The sequence below is a fragment of the Boleophthalmus pectinirostris genome, unplaced genomic scaffold (genome assembly GCF_026225935.1).
Source record: "Boleophthalmus pectinirostris isolate CB_2022bp ecotype Guang Dong unplaced genomic scaffold, ASM2622593v1 HiC_scaffold_18, whole genome shotgun sequence".
NCBI classification, from domain to species: domain Eukaryota; kingdom Metazoa; phylum Chordata; class Actinopteri; order Gobiiformes; family Gobiidae; genus Boleophthalmus; species Boleophthalmus pectinirostris.
In genome coordinates this window covers 6,493,796-6,513,899 of record NW_026571133.1, presented here as the reverse complement: position 1 = coordinate 6,513,899, position 20,104 = coordinate 6,493,796, and the positions used below count along the sequence as shown (strand labels likewise).

The following is a 20,104-nucleotide window of genomic DNA, read 5'->3' as shown; positions in this document are numbered from 1 at the left end:
AAAGGATCATGGTCCATGTAGTTTCCTCTGTCTTTTTTTAGCTTTTGCTGCATCATAACTCTTAATTTAAGCGAAGAGACTTGTAATTCCTATATATTGTGATGGTCCACGATATTATGGTGAGAACTTTGATAATACGATATCACGATATTTCGGTTATCGTTATATCCCTATTATCCAGTCTATTGTTTAAGAGTTTTGAGATAGACTCTTGATGGGCTGGGGGATTATAGGGTACTATCATGTCCAGAATAAAAAAAATAACTCAAAAGGAACTAGTTTGTGGTTGCACTATGATTAAAAAAAAAAAAAAAAAAAAGAAGAAAGAAAAATTAAGAAATTAAAAGAGCGTTTAAAAACTTTTTGAGGTGACTGTAGAAGCTTGTCAGAGATGTTGGTCATGTTTTTTTTGTTTTTTTTTAAGGACAACATAATATAACATTTAACAAAATACAAGAACAACATAAAAACAAAACACAAAAACATAAAGCAACACCCACAACAAACACAAAACAACATTTCCTCCCAACCCCACGCACCGACACAAATTTGGTTAAATAAAACAAAAGTAATGTGGTATTTTGGCCAATTTATTTGTTATTTGTTAATTAATTTGTTTTTGTTATAAATAAAATGAACAAAATCTAAATGCTAAGGTGTTTATTTACCTCCAGATAGAAAGAAAATCACAAAAAAACATATTGCAATACACTTTATTTCTTCGGGATATGATGATTGAAAGGACATAGGGTTATCCGTTACATAAAGGTGAGTTCCTGTACAGTTGTAGGGAGTATTATCTGTTACGTAAACCTGAGTAAAAAGTCAAAATGAACTCCAGCGCCTTTAAGAACGTATAAACACGCGCGTCGTTATTCAGAACCAAATCCGAAGGAGCGAGTTCAAACCAGAATGATCTTTGTCGAATTTGGAATATTATTACAATTAAGGGATTTGAGGAGGCGCTGTCAATAATCCCTCATCGCTATTCTAATGACGAGGACGTGCGATGGTCCCTACTGGTTGAGCTTGTTGTTAGCATGCACGACGGAGCGAGCCAAAGCCAGACTAGGTTGTATGGGGGGGGGGAGTCTCTTTATTCCTGCCAGCAGTGGTGTGGGCGCGAGGATCGGCCATTTGCATGTTAGCGCATTAGGCAAGGGCGCGTCCCTGCTGCCCTGCATATAGCTCAAGGACTTAGCGTTTTCTGTATGAGCCGCGCCGACTAAAGCGTACAGCTGGATGCGGCGAGCGGTGGTACGTTTGTTTCTTAAAGGCTACAAAGGAAACGTTAGGTTAGGTTCGTTTATTTGACATTTGTAGTTAAAAACGGATTGGAAAAACGGGCGCAAGAAGCTCCAAGTGCAGCACGAAATATTAAAAACAGCCACGTAACATTATAGACGACACACTGACACTGTGATAGAAACAAGATACAAAGATTAAAAGACCGATATTAAACCATTTTCTGATCTATGTTATAGGGATGTAACAATAACCGAAATATTGTGATATCGAATCGTCACAATATATCAAATTACAAGTTGCTTTGCTTAAATTCATGGTTTTATAATAGCAACAGCTTATAACCATCACAAACTACATTTCCCATGATTCATTTCAGTGCAGATAACATGAAGAAATATGTTTTTGACTTGAATTCTTGGGATTATGACCATGTTGAACCCTAAGTACGGATGTAACAATATCCAAATTTCTCGATACAATATTTTCACGATTCGCATCTCACGGTACGATATTTATAGAGATATTAAAACAAAACTGTGAATATGGTACTTTTGTATTATAACCCGAATAATTCAGATTTAAAAGTGCTCAGTAACAGTTGTTTCATCGTGTAGATTGGACTGAAACAGAGCAAAGGATCATGGTCTATGTATTTCTCTCTGTTTTTGTGCCATAACAACAAATTTAAGCAAAGAAATGTGTGATTCGATACATTGTGATGGCCCACGGTATTATTGTGAGACTTTTGACGATACAGGTATTGTTACATCCCTAATGCTAAGGTCGTTTACTCCTATTACAATTATAATTACAGTCAAAATGGTATATTAAATACTAGGGATGTAACAACAACTGAAATATCCTGATATCATATCGTCAAAAATCTTATAATAATATCGTGGGCCATCACAATATATCGAATTACAAGTTTCTTTGCTTAAATACATGGTTTTATAGTAGCAATAGCAATTAAACATAGGGAACTACATATCCCATGATTCATTTCAGTGCAGAAACATGAAGAGATATGTTTACTTTAATTCTTGGGATTATGACGCAAAATCTTCTCAAGTTATTTTAAATACAACAAAGTGTTCCACCTGCAATTAAATTATCCTCTTCAAAATATCGTAATAAATATCGTAACGTGAGATGCATATCGTGATAATATCGTACAGTGAGATTTGGATATCGTTACATTCCTACTATGTTATAATGTTTCCTCACCACAAACAGACCTGGAGTTGTTTTATTTCATTCACATGTTTAACACACAAACTCACATGAGGCTGAGTTCTTCTCTCAAAAGGAAACACTGTGTTCCACCTTGTGACGTCATGTGGTAATACAGGAAGTGCTCCATACACCTTCACTAGAACAGTTTTGATAACTTCAGACCTGGAATTGCCAATCTGTACTGAACTAAAGGTCAAATGAGGCTGTTAACTTAAAAATGATACCACTTCATGACATCACAAGGTGGAACAGAGCATTTTAAGCTTTAGAGATGTAGACAGAATAATAATAAAGTGTTACTCAAACATGTGTGAATGAAACAAAACACAACTCCAGGTCTGTTTTTGATGAGATAACAGCATCCTAACATGACTTAAAGCTCACAAAAGTCAATTTTTACTTTTGTTATTGCTTTGCTTGATAAGTTCTGTCGTCATTAGAGACATAGGCAGATGATGGCACCAGCCAAAGTGACCTGTCAGATCTGTGTAGAGGCGAGCCCGCTCAAAGAAAAAGTGGGTTAGGGTACCTCTAATGTACTAGATACGTTTAAGTTAGTCCGTTTAATGTACTGTGTACTGTGGTCCAAAGCAAGAGAAATATCTGACGAAGGCTTTTTTTGCCAAAACGTTATTTAAAAAGAGAAAAGCTTTTGGACAGCGGCCATCTGAGTGTGCTATACATTTTTTCACTTGTCTCGATACTTTCAATACCGTACCAGGCACCTGCAAGTAACTACAAGTAGTTGACAGGTGATATTTTTGTAAAATTTTAAGATGGATGAAATCAAAATGTAGCCTGATTCATGAGTCGGTTTCATTTCGTGGAAACTGTCTGACCTCACAGCATTAGGATTCACTTGCTCGACGGTAGGTGGGTGTTTTTTTATTTAACCAATCACTGCTATTTGATCGTGACGTATGTAATGCTCCAAATCCCATAGGAAGAAGGGCAATAACGTCTTTCTCCTTTCACCAAACATTCTCTTTGTTCCGGTTGTAAATCCTCGATCTCGGGAATCATTCCCAACACAGAATGTATGTCTTCATCTAAGTTTGTAGCGTTTGTATGAAGCTAAATGCAAAGATAGATATTGTAAAATTGTACTTTGGAATCAATATGAGCACTCAAAGAAACCCTTTATAGCTGAGTAAACGAACTGACAACAGCCGTCCAACCCCAATCCCCGCTTTCCTGATCGCATTCCTAACTTCTCCAGATTTATCGCTCTGATGAGTTCATTACAACTCCGTCTACGTCCATCTCGACCGCTTTGTTTACTGTTGTGCTGTTCCACAAAACGGACCCAGACAGGCGCTTGAGTTTGACGTCATGACTTCACAACTCTTCACTGATTGGCCGGGCTTCTTGCAAAACCGTCTAGATTCCTGACCTGATCACTGGAAAGAAATGAAATTAAAGGTTGTATAGAGGATGTTTTAAAGGGAAAAGAAATACAGCAACAGTCCTTTTTCAAATGTTGTGCATGCGTGACACCACCTTCCTCTTCCACAGCTCCCTCAGTAGAAACATCTCCTCCCGCCTCTTTACTCTAGAAATCACACTTGTTTACATCCAGCACGTGTTCAGAATTACTGCTGAAGTGACCTGTCTAGAAATAATTTAACGACCGGCACGTCAGTTTTTAGACTCTTTGCTTCATTCGCGCAATCGCTGGAAGAGATCTCCAAGAATCACGTGTTTGGCTTTGCTCCCTTTTCTTCTTCTCTTCTTCTTTCAGCGACCTCAAAAACGGACTTTCGTTTGTGGCGAACTGGTCGTGGATTTTTGTCCATCATCTCAACAAACTTTGTGCGAACTGCGAGGAAACTACAATTTAAAAAAAGCCTTTAAGAACTGCTGCATAAACCACATAATCCCTAACAGCCAATAGAAAATGAGGTAGCCTTGTTATCTATTGGCTGATGTTTATCTGCCCTCATTATGTCCACAGATTACAGATTTTTCATTATTTTTTTCTTTAATCAGCATAATTACAAGGCTGCTGCATTTTCTGTAAGGGTATTTTTAAACTTTCATTAACAATTTGAAACAAAAAAAAATCCTCCATACAACCTTTAAGCGGCCGGCCTGGCTAATCAAAATGTGCCTTTTATTTAAACTCTCTTGACTATTTTTGTTTTTCATCTTTTTATTTTAGTAGAAAAACTTGCATCAAATCTCTACAACTGCAAAAATCCATACACGATATTGTCATGTTTTTACTTGCGTCCAAGGATAGTACAAGGTCACGTTTCTTGGCGTCTTTTTGTGATGAAAACCTGAACAGAACAGCTGTATCTCCTCCACTGTCTACAGAATACTCATATCCTGGCCAGCCTCCCCAATATACGCCACAAAGTCACAAAGGAATATGAACGCCTCTATGCGCTCCTATCTGCGCTCACATTTTCAACAGTGCGCGCTCTCCCTCTCCCTCCCTCTGCTCTCAGCGCCTCACGGAGTATTTACACAAGGAAATATTGACCAAACGATCAGGGATAATTTTATTAAAGAAGTTAAATGCCAGCTGTAATAGTCATTAGCTGTCGATATGAGGAGCTCGTGCGGGTTTTGATTCATGGACAAATCAATGTCATCTGCAAGGGCTCGCTACAAACACACACACGCACAGAGATAGAAGATAGAGAGAGCTGTTTTGAAATTAAAACATGGATTCAAAACACGCCAAAACGGGGGAAAGATCAGGGTAAGGTTAGCGAAAATGCAAAGCAGGCAAAAAACTACATATCAAAGTTTGTTCGGCGCAAAAAGTTGTCATTAATAATGCAGAAGAAACAGGATGTTAAACCAAAAGTTGCAACGAAAATAGAGGGATGAAGGGAGGAAGTGAGCTGGAATCATCTTCGCCCGGGGCCCCTGGTGAGACGATAAAACGTGGCTTAGTCAAGAACCGCTTTTATATCAAGGTAAAGGAGGACTGTATATGTTAATTTAAATCTCTATTTTTATACTTTGGGATAATTACGGCCCTTTTTCTTACTTTTGCTTTCAAACGTGCTTTTATTCTACATCCTCCTGCTACTTACACCACCCACAGCGCGCTAATTATCAGACAAATTAAGATGTTCACGAGTTATTTCAACCGGGAAACCTCCCCCTTTGCCTTTGATACTAACTAGAGGTTCTGCTCTGTCTGTCTGTCCGGGCTGCGTCTCGTCTTTACCGCAGCGACCAAACCACTGCCCTCAGATTCTCGATTTCCTCTTCTCCATTGTGTGTTTCTTTCTTCTCTTCCCTTTCTCACATTACTGTTTTTTTTAACTGCATCGAAGTTTAACTATCCAATAAACGATGTAACTAATTTGTCAATGTCTCTAAAGGTCCCATTACAGTCGGAGTAGAGGCTTAAACGACTTTTGTCACTTAAAATGACCTAAACCTAAAAGCTTGTTGCAATGAAGTTTGTTCAAAATAGTAACAAAGAACATTAGGACTGTATCTGCTGGACCATTGAAAAGTGAAAATGTTTGTAGTGTTGTAGTACTCGAGATTGTTTTTTGCACTCTTGGTCTCGTCTCGGACTTGAAGGCGTTTGGACTCGGTGTTGTCTCAGTTTTTGAAGGTGTTTGGACTGGGTCTTTTCTTGGTCTTGAAGGCGTGTTGTCTCATTCTTGAAAGCCTTTAGGCTCAGTGTTGTCTCGGTCTTGAAGGCGTTTGGACTCGGTCTTGTCTCGGTCTTGAAGGTATTTGGACTCTGTTGTGTCAGTTTTGAAGGTGTTTGGACTGGACTTCTTGGTCTTGAAGGCGTGTTGTCTCGTTCATGAAAGTGGTTGGGCTCAGTGTTTACTCGGTCTTGAAGGCATTTGGACTCGGTCCTTGTCTTGGTCTTGAAGGCATTTGGACTCGGTCTTGTCTTGGTCTTGAAGGCATTTGGACTCGGTCTTGTCTTGGTCTTGAAGGCATTTGGACTTCTTGTCTTGGTCTTGAAGGCATTTGGACTCGATCTTGTCTTGGTCTTGAAGGCATTTGGACTCGGTCTTGTCTTGGTCTTGAAGGCATTTGGGCTCAGTCTTGTCCTGGTCTTGAAGGCGTTTGGACTTGGTCTCCTCTTTGTCTTGAAGGCGTTTGGACTCGGTCTTGTCTCAGTCTCGAAGGCATTTGGACTCTATCTTGTCTTGATCTCGAGGTCTGACGCTCAACGAGTGATAGAGTAGAAATAGATTGCATTGATACACTGATATATATGTTCCAAAGTAACTGTAAAATACAAATAAATATCTAAATTTACGAAGATTGTTTCAGTTTGGTCTTGATTTGTCTCTTTCTCGGCCTTTAAAATTCTTGGCCCTGTCTCGGTCTCAATCCTCAGAGGTCTTAGTCTTGTCCTGGTTTCGGGACCCTGTGATCTCGGCCTAGTCTTGCTCTCGATTAATACGGTCTCGACTACAACACTAAAAGTTTGTATGAAGCTAAACGCAAAGATAGATATTGTAAAACTGTGCTTTGGAGTCAATATGAGCACTCAAAGAAACCCTTTATAGCTCAGTAAATGAACTGTCAGCAGCTCCCCAACCCAGTCCTCACTTTCCTGATTGCATTCCTAACTTCTCCAGATTTTTCGCTCAGATGAGTTCATTACAACTTTCAGAAACAAAGTGAAGTTTGAGCATCAAGGGCCATGCTAAAAACTCCTGGTATTACTACTACACCAGGGCACTTCTAGGGTTCCAACTGATCAAATTACTTTATAATACAGATGTTTGTAAAATCCCTCAGTCGTCCAGGTAACAGAATATATACCGAAAAACACAGAAATATAGAAAAACGGTGAACAGAACATGTACAGAAGTCAATACGTTCAGGTGTTTTCTTTAAAATATAGACTTTGTTGACTTGGTTTTGTCACTTAAACTTCATCCCGGTTTGATTCTGTTGTTTTTCTGATGTACTAGTCTTGGGTTTGTCCACTTCTAGTCCTGGTCTAGTCCTGGTTTAGTCCCAGTTCGGTCCCAGTTGCTTGTATACTAGTATATTCTGCATGACAACGAAACATTTCTACTCTACGGACAAAACTCTGCTGCAGTCAAAGTCTTTGCCGGTGAGAAAAGTTAGAATCATACACCAAATTGCTATACTTCCCTGAATATAGGTGTAAAAAAAAAACAAAGTAGTGGGACATAGTGGGTGCCTTCAGTGGGCGATGGTAAGTGAAGAGTGGAGTGAGAGCAGAGTTTGAGCATCACATCTGCAGTTCCAAAACAATGAGTCAGTCTGAAGTGGAGAAGAACAAGGCTGTGTTCAGTGGCAGCCAGCGCATATTAACACAAAGATGAGTCATGCAGCTGCCCTATATCAACGCTAGTCCTTATCTGCGCAAATTATCTCACGTCTCGCCTATTATTTGGGATTTGTGAGGCCTCTGTCACTGGCGATGGTTAGTTTGCCTTTAAAATTGCTTTTCTCTTCTGTGTGACTTTTCTGGTGCCTTAAAAATATCTTGGAAAAACATGTAACATCTTATTGTGAGCGGATTCGACTCTACGCGCACAATACACCTTTATCTTCACATGATGGCTTTCACTGTTTTTCTAAATATATTCTAACATGAGAACGCTTGCACGTAAAAACAACAAATTATTTTATCGAAGGAGCTTTCGTTTAGATGGTGACGGGTCATTTGTGTAGATCTCTCTCATTCTGTGCTAATGTAGATTACCAACAAGTGAATGAATAATGCACCAAGCTAAGCAACTTCTAGTGTGTATCGTTTTGGCACAAATGAATCTCCTACTATTGAAGATTTATAAAGACTTTTCAGACTATAAGTCGCTCCGGAGTATCAGTCTCACCAGCCAAAAAACTGCGTAAATTAATTTTTTACAATCAGAGACCAGGAACCGACACTTCATCTTGAAAGGCAAGTTACAGTAATAACAATAAAAGAGAAAACAACAGACTGTTAACGTCACATATGAACAGTTCTTCAGATAACTATAACATAAACAACAGAACAGAACAAGTTTAACAAACTCTCCATCTCACTCCAAATCACTAAATCCATTCAATTCTTCATCCTCGGTGTCACTTCTGAACAACTCCACGACCTCCGGAGGTAAACAGCGTCGCTTCTTCTTCTGCGTCGCTGTCGTCAGACTCAGCATCAGTTCCAGTTAGAATTATTCTGGCCTTTCAGAATCCCAACAGGATGGTTTTGTTGTCACTGAAGTCCTGGCTTTGTCGATTCATCCAGTGACTTCCAGGAAAGTTTCACGGTGCATCCTCCCGGTTACCGTGAAGCTGTACACCTTTCCGCTTTCCCTCACAAGTTTCTCGCTCACTCCGAACTTTCTTTCTGCTGCTTGATTACTGTTTTTGGCTGAATATTTCACTACTTGCAGCAGAACAGCGGCTCTTCCTGCAGGAGACATGTGCAGTAGAGCAAAGCGACAGTGGTACAGGAGTAATAGCTGCAGCAGATACTGACACACAAGCGTAGAGTCTCTCGAGACTGTTCGTATGAAGATTTTAATATATAAATTGCACTGGGGTATAAGTCACAGGACCACCCAAACCATGAAAAAGTGAGATTTATGGTAAATATGGTGATTTAATCTATTCTAATACGTTTTTAGGTCTGTTGTTTGGTCACAGGTTTTGCCATAGCCTCGTTCCACAGCACAGTTGATAACTCTGTGTGCTTTGATTCAGTTGTTCAGTACTTTGCTGTATCTTGGCCGTTGTTATGTATTCCTCCTCTGTCGTTTATAGGCGGAGAGCTGAAGTAAACAAACTGACATTAGATCCACTCGTGCTGTTATAAATCCTGCAGCTGACGGACGGGGCCCACACCATCAGAACCCTGAAGGAAAACTCCACAACGCAATAACTTCTAACTCTACATCTATCAAACTCCTGTCTGATGTTAGGTACAAAGTGATGCGTCTTTCCAAACACACGTCTTCAGCAATTAAAACTGCAGTATTTGATACCACCTTGGATCATATTTGCAGGTCGTCAGGAACAGTCCATGAAAGCTTTGCAGCCTGGGACAGATAAACATGACTGTATTAACGCTGTTGCAGTTCAGAAATGTCACTCAATTTCCATAGTGGCTGATCAATTAGGGCTGCAAAAATGTAGATTAGTAGTTTAAAAAAGTAGTAGTAGTTGTAGTAGTAGTAGTAGTTGTAGTAGTAGTAGTAGTAGTAGTAGTATGTAGTAGTTGTAGTAGTTGTAGTAGTTGTAGTAGTTGTAGTAGTTGTAGTAGTAGTAGTAGTAGTAGTAGTAGTAGTAGTAGTAGTAGTAGTTGTAGTAGTAGTTTTTAGTCCAGGGGTGTCAAACTCAAATTCATAGACGGACAAAATTAAAAACTGGGACTAAGTCGTGGGCCAAACTAAATATTTATTGAAAAATTCCAACAACATCTGCATGTTTTCTCTTCTTTCGAGATATGTAATGTTAAACCTTTTCTTATTAAAATAAATGTTTAATAATAGTTTTGCTTAAACATTGACTCCAGAACATGCAAAATATACATTAATAACACAATTTTAAATAAATAATGTCTCTATAGCTTCTCTGTAGCCAGCAGAACAGCTCTAATACTTATTTGATATGATCTCGTGGGCCAAATTATAATATACGAAATTGCGCTTGGCCAGTTTGGACGGGCCTGGTTACTGATGTTTGACATGAGTTTAGTACTTTAATCATTTTAATGTTTTTTCAGTGATTCAATATTTTGTGTTCATACTTTTATTCCATTGTACATCGAGAGTATTTAAACACAACCAAATAAAGAAAATAATTGAAATGAAATATGGTAACGTGTAGATAGGGCATAAAGTGGAATACCGATTAAAAAAAAAAATAAACTGTTTGCTTTTTTTTTTTTTTTTTACTTTTTGTTTCAATAATGCCTCTGTCTCTGTCATAAAAGGTCTTTTGGTTTGCGTTTTAGGGTATGTTTAGTCCAGGTAATGAATCAAAATTTGACTATGACTTTCTATTTATTTATTTTTTTAAATAATTGACTAGTTATGATTAGTCAACCAGTTACAGCCCTATGCTTTTACTATGCTTTTTTTTTTTTTTTTTTTTTTTTTTTTTGATTATAAATTGGACTAAGCCTGCCTCAATCCAAAGACTCCTGACCCTTTTCTGTATCGGCATTGACCGCAAGAGAATGAATAGGTTATTAAATAAGTACTTTTATATCTGTGCAGAGTTATTAATAAATTCACCTTGGACTGTTACAACTCTCGCTTTATTTTAGATTTATTCTATAAGTGTTTCTGTAGAAATTACACAACAGAGACTAATAAAGGATTCATTAAATATGCCTTAGTTACCTGATTTATTTTACGACGAGGACTTTTAAAGTACAGTATAAACCAATGAGATTAGCAACGTAGGCGATTCTGGGTCTTTGTAATAACAATAACAATAATTAAACAATATTATGAAGTTATTGTCTATCTATACCTGGATTAATGTCTTAAATGTTTATCTTATGCTGTAACTTTTTGGCTGGTAACTCATTGCTCATTGTATTCCGCTACAGATTACAGATTACATACCCCAAAATGTAGTTTGTAACGTAAACTATTAAATTACTTAAAGTGAGTGATGTAATCTGAATACTTTGGATTACTTGATATTGTCGTGCTTTTTAAAACCACATGAACGTACCAACCACATCCTGAAAATTCATTTTTGTTCTCTTCAAATTGTGTGTTGAGCCCAAGTCTCCACGAACAGACTTTTGTTTACTGCAGAGAAGCAAAGACAAAGATGTTTTATCTGATAAAAGACGATAAAAAGCTCAGACTTTCCTTCACCAGATTCAAAATATTATTGATAGAAAAAATGTTTTTATATGAGATCACTGCTGCTTTAAATTATGTCCACCTACTGTTAGTGTCATATTGTTTAGACCTGGATTAGTCCTGGTTTTAGTCCTGGTTGTAGTCTTGGTTTAGACTTGGTTTAGTCCTGGTTTTAGTCCTGGTTTAGATTTGGTTTAGTCCTGGTTTAGTCCTGGTTTTAGTCCTGGTTTTAGTTCTGGTTTAGTCCTGGTTTTAGTCCTGGTTTTAGTCCTGGTTGTAGTCTTGGTTTAGACTTGGTTTAGTCCTGGTTTTAGTCCTGGTTTTAGTCCTGGTTTAGTCCTGGTTTAGATTTCGTTTAGTCCTGGTTTTAGTCCTGGTTTTAGTCCTGGTTTTAGTCCTGGTTGTAGTCCTGGTTGTAGTCTTCGTTTAGACTTGGTTTAGTCCTGTTTTAGTTCTGATTTTAGTCCTGGTTTTAGTCCTGGTTTTAATTCTGGTTTAGACTTGGTTTTAGTCCTGGTTTTAGTCCTGGTTTTAGTCCTGGTTTTAGTCCTGGTTTAGTCCTGGTTTTAGTCCTGGTTTTAGTCCTGGTTTTAGTCCTGGTTTTAGTCCTGGTTTTAGTTCTGGTTTAGACTTGGTTTAGTCCTGGTTTTAGTCCTGGTTTTAGTTCTGATTTTAGTCCTGGTTTAGCCCAAAATGTGAAAACAGGAAAATACCATCCATGTAATCCATTTATTTCAACAAAGTAACTGTAATCCAATTACCACTCACTGAAACAGTAACTGTAACTGAATACAGTTACTCATAATTTGTACTCTGATTACATAATGCCAGTACATGTAATCTGTTACTCCCCAACACTGACAGTATGACATTAAACAGTTCTACTTTATATTTATTTAATTACAAGTGGTTTTATAGCTCAAAAATATCTAGAAAAACCAACTAAAATTGATCTGTAACTTGGTCTGGTTCGTCTCCATGGAGATAGAAAGGTTTAATACCATTTTGAACCTGAAAAGTTCCACACTGTGCCTTTAATAGAGATACAGCCGTAGCCATTTTGATGTTTTGAATCTGAAACCTCCAACCAATCTACTCCTCGTTTCCAAAATAAACTCATCTGTTCTTTTAATAACTTTGCAGCAGAATGAATAAATTTCAACTCTTTTTTTTTTTTTTTTTTTTTTTCCCGTGAATTTCCACTGATGACATTCCAGGTTTGGCTGTTTTTCCCTGTTTACACGAGCACCTTGAGTTCAGTGTGAGTAACAGAAAACAGCTTGGAAGTCGCTGGTGTTTGGAGAGACAACAGGAGTGTTTGTGGGAGCAGTGGGAGGTATGGTAATGCAGGAGCTTGTATTGTGGCGCAGTTCAAATTAGCATTCGGAGTTTTCCAGGCTGGCTGACATGTTGTCATAAACGCGGACGATTGGAGAGGAGCTGTCCACATCTGACTGCTGGCATTTATCTCCGTCCATAATGAATTCCAAGGCTTTTGTTTATCCTTCACATGTCGGCCGCTCTGGCGTCTGGAAAGTTCACTGTCTTTTTGTTTTGTAGATTTTTTTTGCTTTAAAGTGACCGTTTTTTTTTTTTTTTTTTTGCACCAGTGTCGTGTAAGCGGCTCTTGTGATTGAAATGAGTCGTTTTGTTGACTTGTGTCTGCATCTAATTATAAAACTCTTCACCAGGAAGTAGGTTTGGGTGGTATTACGGTATCTCGCGGTATCAAAAAGTAGCAACGGTATCAGATTCATTACCGTCGTTAAAAAAACTCTGCAGCACATTAGGACCTAATATAACAATATAATTTATCGATACCTACATTTGTTGGCTCAGCACAAATTAATGTGTGGTTGTATTTTCAGTATTTTCAGTTTAATGCATCACGATTTAAAACTAATAGTGTCTTTATTTTTATTTTTTTTCAACTGCTTGGAGAGAGAACGAAAATGGTAAATGGCCACAGTTTTATATAAAGCTCATTATATTTCTATTTCTATTTCTATTTATATTTAAGACTCTCAAAGCGCTTTACGTCAAGGAACCATTCACACATTCACACATACATTCATACGTTAACACACACATTCATACATTCACACACATTCATACATTCACACACACATTCATACATTCACACACATTCATACATTCACACACACATTCATACATTCACACACACATTCATACATTCACACACACACGTTCATACATTCACATACATTCACACACACATTCATACATACACACACACATTCATACATTCACACACACATTCATACATTCACACACACATTCACAGTTCACATTCACACACACATTCATACATTCACATATACATTCACACACACACATTCATACATTCACACACATTCATTCATTCACATTCACACACACATTCATACACACACATTCATACACACATTCACACATTCACACACACATTCACACACACATTCATTACATTCACATTCACACACACATTCACAGCACACTTCACACATTCATACACACAGACATTCATACATTAACACACATTCATACATTAACACACACATTCATACATTAACACACAGACATTCATACATTAACACAGACATTCATACATTAACACATTCATTGACATTCACACATTCATACATTCACACACACATTCATACATTCACACATTCACACACATTCACACACACATTCACACACACATTCACATTCACACATTCACATTCACACATTCATTACACACACATTCATTAACACACACATTCATACATTAACACAGACATTCATACATTAACACACACATTCATACATTAACACACATTCACACACATCCACACACACATCAACACATTAACACACATTCACACATTCACACACCAGTGTACGCAGACACAAACTTGCTGTTTCCTCTGAGACTGAACTCATCACAGTGAATAATTTGGATGTTATAAATGTTTGTTAAGTGAGGAATAATCGCACTATTGATTTAGTCTGGTAGTCAGGCCAGCGCCACCTAGTGCTTCTGCACAATGTCATTTCTCTCCAGCAACTAGGTCAGGAATCGGAATACAATAGACGGTTTGCAAAAAACCCGGAAGTGCGACTTCGGGCACCAGCCAATCAGCGAAGAGCCGGACATTCTGTGTTGGCAACGATTCCTGAGATCGAGGATTTAAAGCCGGAACAAAGAGAATATTTGGTGAATTTTATCAAGAGGAAAGACGTTATTGCTCTTCTTCCTACGGGATTTGGTGCATTACATACGTCACGACCAAATAGCAGCGATTGGTTAAATAAAAAAAGCACCCACCTACCATCGAGTGAATGAATCCTAATGCTGCGAGGTCAGACGGTTTCCACAAAATGAAACCAGCTCATGAATCGGGCTATAGTAGTCTGGTGGGGAACCGTAATTTTCCACAGTATGGCATTTATATGGCATTAACTTTTCTCTCCATGAACACAAGCCGGTGGTACCACTAGTCCAAGTTACAGGTCAGATCTGCGAAGAGGTGACCCCGCTTGCAATTAGAATACATGTTTTCAGAGTAAAGTATAAACAAAATAGATGAGTTTAACACTGTATTGTGGACCATAGTGATAACATCTCCATGGCAACAAGCAGGTGACGGACCCTTCTCCAGAAAAGTTACGTAAAAAAAGAACTTTTGACCGGCCAGCGTCACACAAACACAAACACAAACACACACACACATATTCTCTCTTCATCTCCATAATTCCAATATCGTGTAGATCTGTGTTTTTTAAAATTCCCCTCGTGTCGGGTCACACTCCGGTGGCTCCAGAGCCTCTCCGTCGAGCAGATCAAATTTATTGTCCTTATTGTTCAAGTGTATTAACTGGAAAAGATGTGATTAAAAATGGATTGCATTTCTCTTTGCTCTCCCACTCATTTTCATTTGCCAAATACGCTCCTTCGTTCTTAGGAAAATGAGATTTGGAAGAGCAAACACACGCGCACCTCCTCCTCCTCTTCCTCCTCCTCCTCCTCCTCCTCAGCTCCAAACTCACTCACCCTCTGTGTCATTTATCTATAATGACTTTGTGAATAGTGTCAGAGCGTTCCACTTCTCCCCTGTCTCTCTCTCTCTCTCTCTTCTTTCTCTCCTTTCTTTCTTTCCTTTTACTTTCTCTCTGTCTTTTTCGCTTTTCTATCTCGCTTTTTTTCTCTGCTTCTATCTATATCCTCATGTATTACCTCTATTTTCTCGTCTTTCTCTTCTCTATCTCTCTCTACTCATTTCCTCTTTCTGCACCAACCTGCCCTCTCTCTCTCTCTCCATCCCTTCTTTCCTCTCTTTATCTCTTTCTATCCATCTCTCAAACCTCACTTTCCGTGTTTTCTCCTTCTCTTCCTACTCACTTTTTCGATTTCTCTCATCACCGCTGTTTACGTTTCCTCTTTTTTTTTTTCTTTTCTCTCTCATCTCTCTCTTTCATTCCACTCTCTCGCTTTCTCTCTCTCTCTTTTCTCTCTCTCCGCACGTAACCAACCAGTCATTTCCTCAGTCTAACCCAATCAAGTGTCTTTTAATGAACTTCAAACCCGCGTTATCGGCTCGTCCTCCCTCCTCCCTCCTCCCTCCGTTCTTCCTTCACCTCCCTCCCTCCTTCCCTCTCCATCCCTCTCTCCTTTCACCTTATCATGCTTCCTTCTCTCACACGGGCTTCTATTAACTCTTCTGTTCTTTTATGACGTTCTTTTTTGCTCATTTCGGCGTTACGAACCGAGAGGACGAACAGAAGTACTCGGCAAAGTACAAATTGTTACTCGAGTTCTGGTTAAAATCTTTAGTGGTCTTAAATTTGGAGTATCTGATCTTCAAACCGTGAAAGCAGCTACTTCAAAATGACACAAACATCTTCTCTCTCAACAGCGGAGTGGGGCAAAAACCTCACAAAAAGTAGTTCTAGTTACCTGTTACTTCTTACATACGCAGGCCTACACATATAGATTTCTTGTTAATTAACTGGAGTAACTTGTGTCTTGTTGCTTTCTATGTTTAAATAGTTGTACTGTGACTTTAATTGTGAGTCTTTGTATATTTATTGTTTATATGTGGCACTTGGTCTGGCTGTAAAGTGCTTTATTAACCCTCGTGCACCCCTTTTAAAGTAGTTACACCTGTGGTCCTTCGTTACAAAAATGTACATTGAAACAGAATATCATAATATTTTTAAAATTTTTGTACAACTTTTTTATATCAATATCTTCATTTCCTTCTGCCCTAATCATACATACCAAATAATATAATATTTTGAAATTTTAACCCCCCTTGTTTGCAAAATCTCAAATTATGTGCATGAAAAAAATTTTAAAAATCAGATTTTTTCTATGGATTTTAATTTGTTTGTGTTGGGGTTGTCAGAGGCTAAAACAAAAAAAAAAAAGTCAAAATCACTGGGAAGTTATAACATCCCCATGTTAAAAATAGTGCCAGTGATTTTGACTTTTTTTTTTTGTTTTTGCACAAACTCAGATAGTTACACCTGTGCTCCTTAGTGACAAAATGTACATTGAAAAAAGAATATCACAATATTTTTATGCTGTACAGATTTTTGTCCAACTTTTTTTATATCAATGCCTTCATTTACTTCTGCCCTAATCATACATACCAAATAATGTATAATATTTTGAAATTTTAACCCCTTAAATTCCAGTTTTGTTTGCGAAAGTGTCAAATTATGTGCATGAAAAAAATATAATTTTTTTTTTTCTATGGATTTTAATTTGTTTGTTTTGGCATTATCAGAGGCTGAGGGAAGTCATAAAATAGTGCCAGTGATTTTGACAATTTTTTTAAAGTTTTTGCACAAACTCAGATAGTTACACCTGTGGTCCTTTGTGACAAAAATGTACACCAGAAAAGAATACCACAATATTTTTATGCAGTACAAATTTTTGTCCAACTTTTTTTTTATATCAATGTCTTCATTTACTTCTGCCCTAATCATACATACCAAATAATATATAATATTTTTTCAAATTTTTCAATATCTTTCAAGTATTTTTTTATTTGCTCTTCTGATTTGAAGGGTTTTAAACACCAAAAAATAAAAAATAAAAATAAATCAAAAAGAAAAAATATACTGTCAAAGTTATGTCAGTGAAAAAGGACATTTTGAATGGAAGTCAATGGGAAAAAAATTTACCTAAGGACCATGAGTATTTTGACTTTTCAAACAATGTGATCTTGAAAAACACACACAGAAATTAAAAATACATCACAAAATAGACAAACTAGCCAATTCTGGTGCTATTTGGTGCAATACAGCCAAAGTTACACTAAAAAGAAAAGTTGCAAAAATGTACCTCAGGGGTGTAGGAGGGTTAATAAAGTTGATATGGTACTTGAACAAAACATAGCAACCAAACAGCATTAAAAATAAAAATACAAAATTATTAGTTAAAAGCAGTGCAGAGGTCCGATTTTAAATGAAGTTACTCCAGCTTTAAAGATCCTATATTACACAAAATGGATTATTGTGAACTTAATGCCACGTTATAACCTTGTTACGTCATCAAAAACATACCTGAAGTTGTGTTTTGTTTCATTCACACACGTGTTCTGTCCCACTTTGTGATGTCATAGAGGAACTCGGCCTAAATCTGCAGGGTTTTTGTGTGAAACGTGTGAACGAAACAATGATTTTGACGAGAAAACAACATTATAACAACGTAAAAGAACATAACCTAATACAGGCCCTTTAAAAAAAATGCAGTACTACTTTTTATAGTCCACAAAGATACACTTATTTATACACTTTTTTTATTCAGTGGAGAGTATGGAGGTATATAACTCATTTTTAATTATGTATATAGGCCGTTATAAGTATTCATGTCACATCTCAAAGTAAAGCTACAGCCTTGTTGGTCTAATTTGAACTTCTCAACATGGCAAACGTGAGCTGGATCATAATTATCCCCGTGCCATGTCTTTTTCTTCTCGGTATCTGCTCTTCTTTCTCTCTGTCCTCCCCTCTCTTCACCTGTGCTCCCTCCTCCATTATCTCCCATGCCACCCATAGGTGCTCTATATTTAGCGTCTTGTACCTGAATTGATTGGCTGTTAATTTTAGACCTCCAATTGCTAAGTGACTCACCTCGTTCTCGCTCCAGCGCCGGCATATGTTCCAAGTGCTCACGGAGAAACCTCTGTTAATCAATGTACCATGAATGAATATTGCGTAAACTGTTAGTCATTTTCACATTTCAGCATGAGTTTGAGAGATTTAACTGTTATATAAGCCTGTTAAATGTACTTTTTTACCATTGCAAGTTAATTTTTTTGCTGTTTTACTTAGTACACAATGTTGTAACTTACAGAAACTAAACAAAATATGACGACAGCAACCTCTTATTGTGCTTTATGTTGAGAAAGACAATTGCGTACGCTTTGAAAAATGGGATTTGAAGGCTAGAAAAGCAATCGTAATCTAAACAAAATCCGAGAATTTTGACGTTTAACCTGACCAACTAACAAAAAAACCCAACGTTGATAATTTTGTCACCTTTTTTTCCATTTTATTAGTTGTTGTTGATCTTATCCATGGGTTTCAGAATGGTTAAAGAGTAGAACTGTTGCCATAGCGATTAACAATCAATGGGAAAATATAGCAAAGCAGTGGCTTATTGTGGCCTGTTTAGTTCCAACATTGCAAAAAGTGCTGCTTTTTTTTAACACTTTATGCTGATTTGCTGACAATAAACAATTGTTCTACATCATGGAATTTTTCAGTTGCCGTAATTGGAGATTTGAAGACACTAAAACAAAACTAAGAGCTAATTCAAAGCTGTTGTTGACATTTTAGAGTGATACCAGTACTTTTTACATACCGTATTTTTCTGACTATAAGGTGCACTGGATTATAAGGCGCATTAAGTGAAAGAGACTGATCCCTTAGTCCAGGCGTCCACGATCCATCGGCAGATCGTGGCGTAATTCGCCCGGTGTTGCCTCCCTGTTTTGGTGAATGTGGATTATGAATGTGAATGTGGGTGGATAATTTAAGTTTGTTTTTTATTTCCTACGAGGACGACTCAAATATATTGTACATTACCGGTCAAAAGTTTTCGAACACCCTAGTTTTTCCAGTTATTTATTGCAGTTCAAGTCGTGCAAGTCCAACGAAGAGCTTGAAATGGTACAAAGGTAAAAACTGAACAGCCAGAGGTAAAAAAAAAAGCTAAAATATAACAAAACACAAGTCCAAGCTCTGCCAAAACTACCTCAGGAAAAAGAACAAGATTGTAAAGTTTGAAAACATGGAGTCTGAGCTGGTTTGGGATGAACTGGACAGAAGAGTGAAAGCCAAGAAACCTACAAGTGCCACACATTTATGGGAACTTCTGCATCAGACTTGGGAAGAACTTTCTGAACAATATTTGATTTCTATTGTAAAAAAAAATGAGCCACGAGTTTGTTCAGCTGTTATATCTGCCAAAGGTGGACACTTTCAAGAATCAAAAGTTTAGAAAATGTTTTAGTCAACAGTAAACCCTAAAAAAACTGGAAAAAGCGTGGTGTTCTAAAACTTTTGACTGGTAGTGTACATTGAATAATAATGTGTTTAATGCAGCTTTGCGCACATTTGTTTACATTTTAAACAAACAAAACTTAAAACCACATGGCTCATTTGCATAAACTATAAGCGCTGAAAAAAACAAAACAAAAAACAGATCACTCCTCGTGTGCTGATGCGGTCAGCTTCTGTCGGACTAACTACGCAAGGCTCCTGACTACATTAGATTAGACTAAAATAAATACATGCAAACACCTTTATTTTGTTAAATGGAGATTTAA

At 37.5% G+C, this 20,104-nt stretch overlaps 1 protein-coding gene across 1 annotated transcript in view; it reads left to right on the top strand.

Annotated features, from left to right (window-relative positions):
- plxna4 (plexin A4) overlaps positions 1 to 20,104 on the top strand; it is a 659,145-nt gene that overhangs the window by 462,894 nt on the left and 176,147 nt on the right.